Source organism: Mycteria americana, chromosome 5 (assembly GCF_035582795.1).
Source record: "Mycteria americana isolate JAX WOST 10 ecotype Jacksonville Zoo and Gardens chromosome 5, USCA_MyAme_1.0, whole genome shotgun sequence".
NCBI lineage: Eukaryota > Metazoa > Chordata > Aves > Ciconiiformes > Ciconiidae > Mycteria > Mycteria americana.
In genome coordinates, this window is record NC_134369.1 from 3,871,456 (window position 1) to 3,887,237 (window position 15,782).

Consider the following 15,782-nt stretch of genomic DNA (forward strand, 5'->3'; position numbering starts at 1 on the left):
TCTTGGATTGCTGACAGACATGTGACGGAGCAACTTCCACTGTACGACTGCACAAAGCCACACGAAAGAGCCATCCAGTCAGTACCTTTCATGTATCAGTGAATCGTGGAGGGAGGGAAGCTTGCTGCTGACTCTGGCCTGACCTTGATTCATTCAGTTTGTTCAACAGTTTAGAGCTGCCTGTCAGCGTCAGCTGTGCTGAATGATGCAAGGAGCCACACACGCTCCGGTTTATGCATATTCACTTTTGGCCTTGTGCTGTACAACGGTGGGGCTCTGACGGCTCAACAGCGTACTTCACCCAGATGCATTTCCACCTATTTGCTGTAAAAGTGCAGCTTGAGATGGTATGAAAACAGCTTTGCTTCCTCTGTTCCTTTCATAACTCCTCCCACCCAGTGTTTCCTCTTTCGGAGTGGAAACACCATTGTAATAGCTATTTCTGAAATATCCCTGCCAAGATCAGGAAGTGCAGAGGAATACATAAGTATGAGGAGGGGGAAAGGTAGTTTGCGAGTTATTTTGGGAGTGGGGAAGTTGTTTACATGACTTTGGGAGAAAAGCTGAGGATAATTCTGTGTTGTCTACAAACCAGTTTTTAAGTTTCTAGCTCTAGTCTCTCTGCTCTATAGAAACTATAAGAAACTGCAGTACTGAGTCTGCAGAATACCTAATGTGAACCAATTGTCTCCAATGTAAATACACACACGATGGGAGCTAGGCCTAAATGCCGTGCTGAAATACAGGACCCTCACAAAGTCATCCCTTATACCAAAAATCATCGCTGAGACTGTGAAAGACAAATCTTAACTGACAACAGTGACAGCATACCTCAGCATGCACATGGAGATATGGAAAGGGGGAATCAGTAGAGCTTCAAAAAAATCTACAAAAGTCGTCTGCAAACATTTTGAGAGATTTCAGTGTTGGATCACATGATGTACTGGCAAATTAAATTCATTGTGGAGATACTGGAAAACATGGTGTCTTGTTTTGCAGCTCCAGACCCCTCAAATGATTTAATCATTTGTGGTGAGTTTGGATGAGTTATTGGAGTTTATTATTCTTCCTTTAAATGAGAAAGGCTCTTCAAACCTTGCAAATTCAATTTCAGTGCTTCTAAAGAAATGTATTTTGAAGCTTTTCCATCCTTTTGGACTCTTCTCCTCCCCCTCCACTACCTCACCTCTTGCACTCTTCTCTTTGGCGAGCAGAGTTTAACATGCCATTGAGGAGATAGCCTGCATGCAAAGTCCCTCAAACATAAACACACTTAAAGAACAGATTCATCACAGTGTGTTTCCAAATGTGGAAACCGCATTCCATCTGCACCCTTATCCAATGGTCATTAGCTTAGATGCTGAATGGACATTCCTTAAAGTGGAGCTTATGAAAACATACATACTGCTCAATAGTGATTCATCAGCTTCCAAGCTCTCTCTGCTCAAGAGCGGTTGAGCTCAAAGTGACTCCGGCTGGGGACTTTGAGAATGCTGTGCAGGAATTTGCTACACTGAGCCTGCAAAACTGTCTTCAGATGACTTCTCTGGTGATTAGGAAGCCTCGTGTTCATTTGACTCAGGTATTTTTCTGCATTTGTTGTCCTTTTAAAAGTTTATTCTATCTTAACATATAAGTTATGCATAATTATAAGAGGGTTTTTTTAGACCCTGGCCCTGATTTTCCACTCAGGTTTACAGCAGTGTAACATCACTGACTTCTGTGCTGTCACCCCGACAGAAGAATCAGAGCCCACGTGAGCCCACGTCAGTAGTTTACAGACGACAACAGTCACACACACTGCTTGACGATAAGGCAAGTTATCATCATTATTCCTTGACCTGTTTTTTAGCTTGTAAATGACTGGGTCTAAATTCCCAGCCACAGACGGAAGATATTGTTTATTGATCTATTGTATAGGACTGCCTTGAAAGAGTTAGCATTTATCTTGGATGACTCATAGATTGTTCTGATGATGGATGTGTCCTCTAGTTTGCTCTGTGTGTGAATGTGTGTATCTCTCTCGCTCTCTATGTGCGTATGTTTGTATGTACGTATAGATATATGTACATATATATATAATGGTTTGCTTTCATGATGCACCCTTTAGAGTCTTTATTTTTTTTGATGATTGGTTTTTAAAGAATTGCCATTAGTCAAGCAAAAATTACTGAGGCAGAGAGAAAAAAAAATTGGATTACATAGGGAGCTACCAAAGATATTTGAAATAAAGGACAGCTTATTATTTCGGGCAATGGAGTAAGGGTGCAGAAAGAGAACTGAATTCAAGTGCTGAATTATATGGACATACTTAGTGTGTTCTCGGTAAGATGCTTAATCTACATGGTGATTCAGTTCCCGGTTTATAACATAGGGACAATGCTTGACAGCCTTGTTAATAAAAAAAAATAAATCTATGAATGAATATGGACTGTGGACATGATGGTGATGACAGCTTACTCAGAACTTACACAGTTTATCCCTCCCAGCCAGACCTTGCTGTTGGGTATAATTTTGGATCCTGCCTTAAACAATATTCTGTTGCAGATCTCTTAAAATGTTGGTCTCTGTGGCACCTATTCAAACTGGAATTAGGTCCTCATTGGGTTGTGACAGAAGACAATGAAATTAAACTAAGGACATAATCCCAGTGTACAATTTTAGGGCAAAACACCAAAATCATCGTCCCAGTGTCACCTTGAAATTAGGACAAAATAGGTCTCTCAAACAGGTCTCTCAAAGAGCTCTATTTGCACCAATCAAATATATTAATGAAGTAATAACATTTTTTGTCAATCACTTTGAAAGATATTTTGGAAGCACCTAACTTGGCTATACAGGTACTGTTCAACCGCAGGCTATGAATCTTTGACCTCTACTTCCACAGAGTATCACATAGGTGCTATTTAATGCAAAATAAAGGTTGCTATAAATGTCTTTCAATCTGAAGCGCAATTGCGTGTATTTTCACATCCCTCTATTCCATCGTTAGTTTTATGGGTCACATGGATGCATCTTATACCTGTATATTAATGACAACATTTGGTTTATGTTATAAACTTCTCTTCCCACAAATACGTGGTGGTGTTGTATAGAATGCACATTCCCATAATCATTTCATATGTTTTCAGTCTTAAAAATAAAGTTTATATAATGAAAATACAATATAATTATACACATGGGAGTTCTGGTTTGGAAGAGGTTCAGCAGAATTCTTTGATAAAACAAGCCCCCAACCACAAAAGCTACATACAGTGATTTGACAGTCAAACATATATAATCACTTACGCTAAATTAAAGGCAGCGTCACCACGTTAAAAGCAGCACATTGAAATCCCTTATGTCACTTTTGGCCAACAAGTGACGAATACTGTAAATCTAACCAAATGCATCCTTGAATAAACTTTGAGCAACTTTTTAAAAAGGTGCTTGGGGTGGTCAGTTATATAAGGAAATGGGAGTGCAAAGGATATATTTATATAGGGCTAGTTTGTGATACTAATTGAGCTCTCTTATACAGTCAGCAGCCCAGTCCTTTTTTGCTCTGCACCAATTTCTAGTACCCAGAAATGGACCATATGAGGGTTGTCAGGGCAAAAAAATCATCAAGAATTATCTCATTAGGCAGAACTGAGATGTTAGTGTCTGTGAAGTTAAACACCTCATTGTTTAGGTGGGATTTTCCATGTGCTGTTCCTGCTAATATCTCTTCCCAAAACACATGAACCCTTTTTCACTCCACCAAAACTGCCTCTTTGTGTAGAAAGTTCATGGGCAAGATCCTCCATGGATACAAAATTTTGTAGCTCCACTGAGAGCAGCAGGATGATGCTGATTTACACCAGATACGGATCTGGTTCACAGCATGTTTCAGTCTGAATTCACAAAGCATGGAGTAATGTGAAACAAGGAAGTGACTTTTGTGAAAAGCATTTTGGAAAGGAAAACCAAAAATGATGGATGTACCACTGGGGCAGAGGGAGTGGAGCCCGCCTCAAAGAAGACCTTGTAGAGCTGCCAACCTTCCCACAAAATGTGCTGCTGCTCTCAGAGAGGAGGGGAAGGTTTCCCCAGGACAAATGCAGCCACACCAAGCACCCTAATAACTACTTTGTAGATATTTTTATGTACCGTCACATCAAAACCAGACAGAACTTCCAAAACATTTGAATTCGACCCATCACTGATTAATGGAAGGAGGAGAAGGAGAATGGGTGGGAAGAATAGTCATTGTGAACTGCCATAACGCTGGGCAGTAAGCCATGCTATTCAACAAATGAGACAATACATTAAAAAAAAACAACAACTTTGTTTTCAGGGGCCTTCTATATATATCAAGAGCTTGATTCACACACCACTAAAGTTAATGGGAATCTTTCCTTTGACTTTAACCAGCTACTGGTCCAGCTATTACAAAAGAAGAGTTAATACAGCTTTGCACTTACTCAGTGTCTCAAGATTAGAAAATTACAAGGTTGAATACAACATCAAGGGTTAGTTACTAACTGCAACTAATTACTTGGAATACGCAGTCATTTTGCCCACCTGTATGTACTGCATTTTACTATGGAAGCTATTAGCATGAACCAGTAGATGGAGAAAAGATTTAACAAAACACAGAAAATGTACATGCTTACAAGAAAGAACAGTTAATAATTTCTGTTCCAGCTGACATGTAAAGCTCTGCAAACAGTATTATTTGGGGGAAAAAATCTGATTTTCAAATATCGCATACCTTTTTATAGCTTCTTTCTGTTTCTTTCCCTCTGGAAGCAATTAGCTCAATCATATTATAATTCTTACATCTTTAGCTATGCAACTGACCATATTACCATTCCAGTTAAATATGCAGCAGAGCCACTAGTCCTTTGTGAGGAACGGGATTGTTCATTTCAATAGGAGTTTGGGGCGGGGATAGTAAATCATCCTATTCCTGATCCAGATGTGCTAATGGAAGAGGTGACCCTCCTCCTTTTACCATTACTTTGTTGGAGGTCCTGCCTCCACCAGTCTGCTGACAGAGCAGGCGGTATGAGACCTTCCAAGTTACGTGGGACAAATTAGCTATGCTAAGTTAAATTCTCAATCTGCTTCTCTGTCAGGGGAATTAATTTCTCCTGTGGCCCATAATAAATTTTACCAAAGTTAGCTCATCAAGAAAGACTGAACTGTGAGGGTACCTAGGACAACTTGCTGCTTTCACAGGTAAGAAGTGTGGCAGCTCACCTGAGCGATGCTCACTGGGTGTCAAGCAACCTAGAGGGGTCCAGAAGGAAACCTCTATCAATAGCCTTGATGTTAAGTCACCAGAGAAAAGGAAAACAATTCCTCATTCTCTCTTAAAGGTATTTCCTCTGGGATCTTTTTTGACCTAACTTTTTTAACCACGCAATACGCACCACAGTTACAAACGCTGGATCAGATTTGTCCCAGATAACCATCAAAAAGGGGTAGAGAGAAAGTAACTTCTATAGTACCAGGTGAATACCAGCTGAAAGCTGGTGGCATTGCCACATACTCAGAATCCGGGGTGGTTAGATCCTTGCAGGTATTCAGCAAAGCTCTCTTTATCAAGCTTAAAGGGTACATAAAACTCAAGTTTTCCAAATAAGCTTAACCACGTGAGACTGCACTTCCATTACGCAAAGGGCTTTCCCAATATGGCTGAGATAGATCCCACAGTACTTGCTCTCTGCCTTTGGGAATCGGAAACTGCAGCTATACTGATTCCACCAGGTCTGCAGATATACTTGTGTTTTCATTCACTGATCACTTTTTTTTTCCTCATATGTTTGGGACTCATTAATAGAAGATCGATATTTAGTGTCATTAGGGATCAGGACTAAAGACTCTTCTGGAGCAGAACTTTGTCAATGAGTCAGTCACAATGCAACTGAAACAATATTCAGGTGTTCCTACAGTACAGGAAATGCTTGGATCACTTTTTCCCTTCCTCTTATATGTAAAAGCAAGCATATTTAATATCCTGGACACTTCTACTTGGTAATGTTGACAGAAAGTGACACTGCTGACATTAAGCGATTGGTTGACACTGGGAAGTCACATGGCAGGAGCAAATTAAGGTGGCACAAAGGTTACTGTAGATACTTCTGTGCCTTCAGTGACAATATATGCTGGTAAACAAAAAAAAGAGAATTCTCCTGGTCGTACTTAATGTAAATATCACAAGGATTATGTCTGTTTTCCAACTAAGAAATGTCAGGCTCAGAAATTTCACTGTAGAAAACGGGAATGGTTCACATTTCATTCAGTTCTACACTTAGCTCTACCTGAAACATCAGAGATGTGGATGGTGTCACTTCTTACTCTTCATGGCTGGAAAGACTTTTTCTTTTAATCTGAGTTTTCTAGTTTTTGTAAAAGGCTTTTTTTCTCACTTTCTTATTGGAGAAGAAATGTTTAATCTGAAAGTTTGACCTTGTTTGAAGCCAGCTGTAGCTCCTCATCCAAAAACCAGTGCATAGCTACTCACTACGTCCAGTTGACTCTTTTTCTTTGACTCCGGTAAAGATCTCAGCATGTACTAAAGTTTAAATACGAACTTTTGCCTAAATTGGGGTGCTTTCCAAAGCAGAATCCTTAATTATTCATGTTAAAAGTATAAAAAAAAGTAAGGAAATGCACAGATAATACCTAGGAAAAGTAGATTGCTGGAGATAGACAAAACAGCCTGGCTCCCTCTTGACTTTGCCTAGGTCAAAGGGAAAAGTTGAGGCACTGGCTTCTGCTTTCATTTTTTTCTTTCGTCTTATTGAGAGCAGGAACAGGAGTCCAGCTCTCCAAGACCTTCTGTCCAAGTTCCTCCCTTTGCTTGCCTCCCTTCCCAAGACCAGTCCCTTTCCTCTCTTTTATCCTTACACAGGAATATTCAGCTTTGCATTTTGAAAAGGCTTGAGCTGACTCTGTGCAGAGGTAATGGCTAATTGAAGGAAGACTGAAATGTTCATTTTAAAAAGCATTTGGCACACCAGCAGGTAAAAGGGTTCTAGCTAGATGGCAGGAAAAAAGGCATTTTCATTCTTCCTGGTTTTTGTCAAGTCCCTGAACCAAACGCTTTGAAACTTGTGCACCAAAAGAGGTGCTTACATCTCTATTTCAAGAAATTGCCTGAATGGGAATGGTTGCTGCTGGTTAACTTCCTTGGAAATACAGTCACTGAAGTTTCATGATTGTCCTATATAAGGCCTTATAATTCTTCCATGCAGGAAGAAATCTTCAAGGCATTAGCAAGAGTGTGGCTGAATCCTAGTGACAAAGTCAGGGCCTTCAACACCAACATCGTTCTGCTGTGGTGCTCCAGCAAGATCTCTGTAACCTCCCATGGTCCTGGGAAATACATGGGGCTGTTGAATGTATAAGCACTTGTAAAGGTGAGGCGAGCTACTAATTCTGAGTAATCACACACATGTCCATTGCATACTCAGCCAAACTGAACTTCCAGTCTTCAGCCTTCTCCATCTGCTCTGTCGATTTCTTTTGACTTATCTTTTTTTTAAAGGCAGCAATTATGCGCAAATCGAATGAGTCTGTTTCTTTAGGTCCATTAATTATTACATTCCATTTACATTTTCTGTTTACTTTTTCCCTTCTCTATGGAAGCTATTGAAGGTCTGATGATTCAGAATGCTCTGGGAACACTATGTGGCTTTCCTTCTTGTTTGCCCATTGTAACGGAGCTCATTTTTCAGTGGAGGTTTCCCATTATTTCCAGGAAAAATGTGGTCAAACCCATGTACTCCCAAACCTTTTGATCTCCTGAATCCTCTTCATATCCCAGATAAAAAAGTCAGTGATTAAGACAGAGTTCCTAAAAGGACACATAGTCAGGCTTCCCTTTGACCAAAATGGTTTCCCAGTGAATCAAACCTTTCTCAGCTCAGGGGGGGCTCGACAATAGACCCTGAAAAGATGGATAGAGCAATTGTCCTGCTTAGTGATCCACGAAAGGAAAGGGGTCCTTAGTGAAGGGAGACCTACACTAAGTCTGACCTGACACTGCAGGAGTAAGACAATAAAAGGTCAAGGAGACTAACGAGAGGAAAAATGCAGACAATAGGTGCCACAGCTAGCACACAGCTCCTGCCACGCAGACTATGGGGCAGCAACGTTAACTGCCTCAGACATGTGAAGGGGAAGTGAAGCGGAAAGAACTTGAAGTTTCCTTCTTAAGAATTGTGGCCCAGCATCTTCAGGATTTACCCAGGCCTCACAGAGAGGTCAAAGTGATGCAGCTAGACCTGAGGTGAATGAAAAATAAAGATTATCTAATTGGGGAGGAGAAAAATATAGATGTATTTTCGACCAAACGAAAAAGGCAACAACTTGACAGTTGGGATCTGCAGCAAGTTCCCAAGGCGTTTTGTGGGAGGAAGCAGAGAAAGCTTTTGCCTAATTCTGTTTAAAAAGACCCCAACAACTTGATGTATGTGAAGTCTTGCAATGGGCATATTTTTCTTCTCTACGAACAAAAAGATTCTTAGTTGACACTACCTGGGACTCAACTGAATTTCCTTCAAGGGCCCGGCAATTGTTTCTTTCTGTGCGTGAAAGAATCCTGGCCCTTGTGATCGGGCTGGAGACAAAAGGAGGAATCTCTGTGGCTTCTGCATGCATCCCTGTCGTCAATGGCATCTCCATTATCCCTTCTTTGTAGCTGGGCCTTGCCCCCGTTAAACGGAACAGCACCTTCCTACTTAGGCCAGACAAGCACTCTGAATACTGCTTTTGCATGTGTACACCAACAGGCCACTCCTTAGTTAACAGCTCACATTTAAAAAGCCTCATCGGGAAGAAAATCTCCCTCCATTGTATTTGTCATATAAGTAGCTGAACGTTTTCGCCTTTTTAAATGACGTTTTTCATCTTTACAGCGACCCGATCTTTTGGCAGCAGCAATCATGAGCACTGAGATTTATCAGCGTATCATTTCTGTGATAGGGACTGACAGGTGGAGTAAACATTTTCTCATCCCTAAAAGCAAAATAATACAGCATTTTAAAATTCAGTAGGTTCAGGTAAGACAACTAGCTTTGGAACCTTACACAAAAATAACACTTTCCCAACACTGTTAGAAATCAGGTATAGCTGTAGAGAGAAGGGATTGGGACGGTAGTATCGGTTAGAGGGCTGCGTGTGGAAATTAAACAGCACACCTGGATTTTATTCCCAGGTCAATTGCTGCCTTGCTGTGTGATCCCAGGCAAAGCCCTAGAGCTCCCTCTGCCTCAGCTTCCCTGTCTGGAAATTAAATCCAGCTTCTCAAGGAACTTTTTGGATGTTGGGTTAGAAGTACAGCAGATTATTATTTTCACCTATTTATTTTATTAGATGTATATCAAAGGCAGAGAAAATTTAAGAAGCATATGTTAGTTGAGGAATGGTGCGAATTTCAGCTGGCATTAGACAACTATGAAAATTACGATTTAAAAGTAAAATACTTTTCCTTATTCTGAGATGATGACTGAATCAAAACCAAATTCTTTTAAAAGCCATCTCAATTGGAAACTATTAGGTAATTTCTGTGGAGAGTGGAGAAGGGGGTAGACAATATTCCTCCTACAATTACTGAGTCTTCTACAAATGAAATGATCTCTTTGCATTCCAGTGATGACCCCAGACATTGATGAAAGCCGTGTTTCTCGTCTGACCTCTTGTTTTAAGTTTCCACCTGTGTAACTCTGCATTATTATTATTATTATTATTAACTCTATAAAACCTGTAGATGAGCACAACACTTACAGAAGAAATGAAAGATGGACCTCTCCTTTAAGGAACTTGCAGTTTAAGGAACCTTATTCCTAGAGTTATCTCCATTAGTACTGGAAGAAATTCTACTCAAGATCAAACTGTAAAGGGACAGATGCTTTTAAAGCCTGTAGAGTTACAAAAGCCCAAGCAGAGAGGGAAGTAGGTATTTCTGCTGTGCTGAAGCAGAGAATTTGTATGAAAAAAAGAGAAAGGACTGCAGTGCCTAGATTTGCTGAATGTCTGGTTTCGACCAATCCAATCTGATCTGTAAGCTTCATCAGGGATTCAGGTTAGAGTGAAACATAGGCAATTGCTCAGAATGCAGTATCTAACCATAGTTTGAAACCCAGGCAGATACCTCACTCGCAGGCACCGGCTGTTAGACTAGGTCCCTGGGCACTTTTACCCAAAGCCAGTGAGCATTGTAGTTCTGAACTTACTAGCTACATTTGACAGGAGTCAGCAACCACACATCCCAAGACAGAAAAAGCAGCGGACTACTTGCTTTGGCTCTGGGAACGTATAACTGAATGTCTCTAGCAGCTTATGGACTAGGATGGAGAACATAATGACCACTAATAGAGATCTACCCTTGAGCAGAGATCCACCTACCTTATTGTCATGAAGAAAAAACACTTGGGAACACTGCAGCACAGACCTGGAGTTTGTTTCCGAAGTGAACCTCCCTGTTGTTCCCCTTGCTGTGCGCTGGTTCACATCGCAGAGCACGTGGACTCGATTCCTTTTAGATTCATCCAAACCATGAGGTCTGTTCCAGCTCCAGGAGTGAACCTAACTTACATGCAGCCAGTGGGACTTGACTACATCTGGCCCAGAGTAAAATCCCTAAAGCGCTGGAAGCATGGATGGACGTTGGGACTTGGGCTCCAACAGTTTTGCTGGACAAATCTGCTCCTTTCAGGAGTCGGCGCTTAACGTGGTGACATGGCTTTAGGGCATTTCTCTACAGCACTGCAGCGACCAGCGATTGCAGGGGAACACCATGCAGCTGAGCTGAAGATTGACTCCCTCCACCCTGTTGTCTTGCAGATCCTTTTCCATCAGGTAGAACTGTTTCATCTGGCCTTTTCTTGATTGCTCAGAATTAGGGCCACAGCCCAAATTTTCTTAACTGCCACACATACTACGAATGTGATTCATCCATCTAAATGTAAGGTGGGTGTACGCCTAAGATCAAATGAATCATGTTGTAGAAGTGTCTGTGTTTTTCCATTGACTCTAGCTCCGATGATAATGAAGACCAGCTAAAGTGTGGTGGAACTACTCCCACGGCACATGCCTATTATCTCCATTTTTCAGGTTATGTCTAATAGATTTAATGAACACTTCACAAGACCTGGAAGGGAATAGTAAGTCTTCTAATCATTCTGCGGCCAGATTTTTACAGTCAGTGTGTTTTTGTATTGCAGTTGGTGATTAAAAAAAATACGACGTCACACAGGTGCAATTCACATATAAAAATAGTAAATCTGGGCTCCTTCTCTGTAGCCGATAAGGACCCCTGCAAAGATCCCTTCTGATCATCATAGATTTTTAATTGAGTTTAATTAGCCATTGAAATAATTTCCCAAAGTTTATAGTGTATTTTCCCTCACTGGAACATTTTAAATCAAGATGATATCTTTTTCCAAACGATGTGCTCCAATTCAAACAGGGGTGAATTCCAGGGATCTCAGGAGGCCGACGTGCTGCAGCAGCTCACAGCTTTCTCAGTCCCTGGACACCTGAACGTTTAACATTGGAAGTACAAAGCTCTCTGTAGCAAATTCATCAAACGTGCTGTCGGTAGGCTTGCTTCCTCAGCTGCAGTTTGAATATGGACTCACAGCATGACAACCACCTTTCGAGGTAGGTATCAAGGCGTATTTTCAAACATTCGCCTGTAGCTCAGAAAACCTCAAACTTAAACGTACCAGAATTTTTTCGTTCGTTCTATGTTAGTTTTTAATTCTGATTTCCAAATCCTCCCAAGGAATATCACGCATGAAATAAAGACTCATCAAATTGTTTTGCAGAGGTAAAGAGATACAATCTTCAAAAGGTTTTCAAAAGCTTTGCTTCATTTCTCACGAGGAAAGGTTTTGTTAATCAAAATAGAAATTTGCTATATGGAGCCCAAGATGTAACATTTTATCCCAGTTGGATCTGAGGATACTGAACATTTTGCTGTATTAAGTCATAAATTTGGGCCAGATACGGCAATCAGTCTACTCTAGACTCCTAATGATGTCAGCGTGAGTGCCATATATAGGTCAGCTACAAAATTAGGTAATTTTTAAAAGGACATGTATTCTCTCAGAACATGTCATGATGTATATGGCTCCCACAAGGCCATACCCCAAACATTTAGTGAACTGATGTGCAAGTCTAACTGCATTTTATCCAAAAAGAAGAAAGCAACCACAGCAACAGAATTGACTTGGCAGTTCTGTTCTGGTGTATAAGGAAACAAAGAGGGCATGTTTTCCTGTATCTGAACACAGTTACAGGAAACCAAACAGAGAACAATGTTCTCCACCAGCTTTTGGCCAATACCTGGCATGAATATCACTATCATCAGGATTATCCTGATTAATGAAGAATAAGTCATGCCCGTCAGACAGACCGTGAGGTGGTCAGCGCCGTATTAACCAGCTCAGTTCTTCTCAACTGTCTTCTGACACTGGGGCCCTTTGTAAAAGGACAAGGCCAAGTAGGATAGTAGAAATTGCAGTATAAAGGTTAATTACTCCCATGCCTGCTCATGCTCACCATTACTGTTTGGTTCTCATTCATCTCTCTGCTTGAATTGGTATGCCATTTTCTTTGCTCAGTCCTCAATGGCCATGTTTGCCCCTTTACTTACTGTTTCACGATTGACTACGGATCATCCATCATGTGTGTTACTGTGACTATATATAATACCATTACTGATAGCTTATACTTCTCTAGCACCTTCCACTTAATTGTTTCAATGTTTTTCATGTGCACTAACAAATGAAACGTCTCAATAACCCCGCCAAGTAAGGATGGCTCTGTCTGCTTTACATGTAGGTCAGCTACACTGAGATAGGTTACAGTTCATGACTTGCCCAAGGTTACACAGGAAATGTGTGGCAGAACTCAGAATGGAAACCAGATTTCGCGCTCTCCTGCCTTAACAACAAGGTTATCCTTTCTCTTTGTGACGCTTTTGGGCAGTTCATATGGATCTACGCATATGTTTCAAATGAGTTAAATTTCCATGAACTTGCTGTTTGGAACAAAAGTGGACGTATAAATGACAAAGGGCTAGATTATTGAAAAATGGCAAAAGCTGCTTGGAGATTTGCATACCTGGTCACAGTAGTTGTATACATAAATAACTAATTGATTACATGCATAATCGTAGGAACTGTGCATGCAATTTTCTGAAAATTTAGACCAAAATGCACAGAAGGGTAACTGGAGAAAAGGAGAAGGAAGAAGTTTAATGTAATACACATGCATAGTGAGCATGGGCTTAAGCCATAAAGGATGCTGTAACTGGGCCTAGTTCTAGTGTGTGCAGTTCACAGATCTTGCTGGGCACACAGTCACCCTGATAAACTACCTTAAAATGTGTTATAGCTTGCATTTTCCTTCATTGACTAAACGGTGATTTTCCTCACGCCACTTAAGAGAACAAGAAGGTATGTTCATCACTCTCTTTTGTGTAATTTGTTCATCTTCTCTTTTTAAAACAAACACGGTTAGAAAGTCTTGGGATTTTTAAGACTGCTTTCTTGTAAACTGAACCCCATGACGATTAGAACTTCATTAAATGACAGTGCTAAGAAACACTGCGCACATTTGCGCAGGGAGGCACAAAGAGACATCCTCAATGTGAGTGTCCCCTGAAGAACTTGGTACAGACCTCAATATACTGCTTGGCAAAATAAAAAGATATGGAAAACTTGCATTTAGAAATACATAGTCACAGAAAACTCCAGCGATTCCTCTTTGAGGGGCAGTTTCACAGACAGCGAGCTGTTCCCTCAGCTAGAGAAGTAGGCAGCGTACAGTGTCAGATATTTAGCTGGTGTAAATGAGGACATCCTGCTTGCGTCCCAAAACAGAGCTATGGTGCTTTACACCAAGAGGGGATCTGCCCTGTAGCTTTCAAGGTGGCAAAAGACTATGTTTTCATTTGCAGCGTGTCTGGAGCAGATAGAAAGGCCCTTAAGCCTGAAGGTCCTCAGTGCCGGGTTTATGTTTTTTGCTTCATTGACTCCATTCCTCACTGATTTGATAATGAGAGAAAAGTGTGCTGTTAGCGGCTTCTGAGCAATGCGCCACAAATTTAGGGAAATGAAAAATCTTTAACAAGAATTGAAAGGGAATCATTGATTTATGGCAGGAGCTTCAGCTAACCATAGATTAATTAAAAAACAATACAAAGATGAACATGGGTCGAGAGATGAGAAAAGATTGAATTTTGCCAGGAGCAGGACTGTTACTGGACCTCAGGCATGTGGGTGGAGTGATAATAACACCTGGCCATCTGCATGCAGTGCAAAAAATCTTGCTGGCAAATGCTGAAATGTTACAAGTAAAATGCAACCGGCAAAGTATCAGCAGCTGTTCTGGAGATGCTCTTCGGAATAAAACATGCATGCGTATCCTCTTACATCATCTATATAGGTGTATTTTTGTCCTCTTTGTAGAGCTAGTGCAATGTGAAGGTAATCAGGCACTGCTGTACAGCCAACATATTTTAGGAGTTATAATAGATATCTCTTGGCACCAGGTAAGAAAACACAGAGGCAAGGCTCTATCTTCAGCTACAGCGGTGGGAGCGGTGCTGCTGCTCAGAGGAAAGGGCAGCTGCTGGGAATCCTCAGCCCCCCAGACCGCTGCTGACTGGCAGGGCACGTTCATGGACTAAAATCTGGGACAGTCTGGGCAGGAAAGAAGGGAGGCTGGCAACAGAAAGACGATGGAAGGCTTGGAAGAGTGAAAAGGCAAAGGAATGTCCTCTCCCCCCTGTTTTCTTCTAGGAGAGTATTTAATGCACGCACGTGGGCTGCGTCTGCCCAGCCGCAGGGATCCGCGAGCGCTGCTTAAACCTCGCAGACGTACGAATGCGCACATGCAACCCCCTGCAAAAACGGGGAGCAGGCGCAGCACGTGCTATGAACTGTATCACACACCCTGTATTTTAATTGTATTCCTGCTCTTTGCCTCCTTTCTCTAGGCTAGCAGAGCGGGGTGTGGGATACGGGTGTTCTTTGTGGGGTCGCGCCTGTAATTCTGGTTGTATCCCCCTCTGCCAGACCTGCAGGGACAGGTATAGCTGCCGCTCCATCGAGGCCTGCTCCTCTCCCTGCGGCGGCAGGAGATGCTGTAGTAAAGAACCGTCGTGAACAGCCGCTGCCATCCTAGCCCCTCTCCGTAACAAGCCCCGCCAGACAGGTCCTAGGGCAAGACCTGCACGCCTGTGTGCCATAGTTTGGTTTTTTTTTCCCACCAAGACTTCTACAGTTAATCTCTCGTTTTCTATTTATTGTTAGCAACGAGGTGTCTTGCAGATAGGTAGGAAGCCAACGTCCCAGCCCTGAAGATTTTCTAATCGAGACCTGAAGTTGTTGGCAGAGCATCTGAGGCTGTTAGGGAGAGCAAAGCAGCTGCCCGGCTTCTTCATTCTCAACGCACACAGCTTCCAATGGACAGAGAGCAAGGAGGTATGGATCATGCGTGCCAGGGAATGGAAATGCTGCCATTTTTTTAAAATGTGGGTTCATTCTCATGCTATAGCGATGGTGGTTTCACTTTGTGGACTAAACATAGGCTTTCTTAATTATCCAATTCATTTAATTTGTAGAGCGGAGGATTTTATGAAGTCGGATATTGTGGCTCTGTTGGTGAGGCAGTAATAATTCAGAGCCACAATTATGAAGTGCTATTTAGTAGTGGTGGGTTTATACTTTTGGTTATTGCGTGCATTTATTTTTTTTATGGTTTCGTAATTATTTATATCGGTAACAGTAAGTTTA

The 15,782-nt window shown here is 41.5% G+C and overlaps 1 long non-coding RNA gene across 4 annotated transcripts in view; it reads left to right on the forward strand.

The window, feature by feature from the left end:
- Nucleotides 1-439: 439 nt before the first annotated feature.
- Nucleotides 440-15,782, forward strand: part of LOC142410086 (uncharacterized) — a 33,369-nt gene continuing 18,026 nt past the window's right edge. Inside the window, exons 1-3 of one of the 4 annotated variants that reach the window (XR_012775829.1) lie at nt 440-1,582; nt 1,693-1,819; nt 15,322-15,470. This is a non-coding gene — a long non-coding RNA (uncharacterized LOC142410086). The remainder of the gene's footprint in view (nt 1,583-1,692; nt 1,820-15,321; nt 15,471-15,782) is intronic. The other 3 variants (XR_012775828.1, XR_012775827.1, XR_012775826.1) reach the window with 3 other exon arrangements.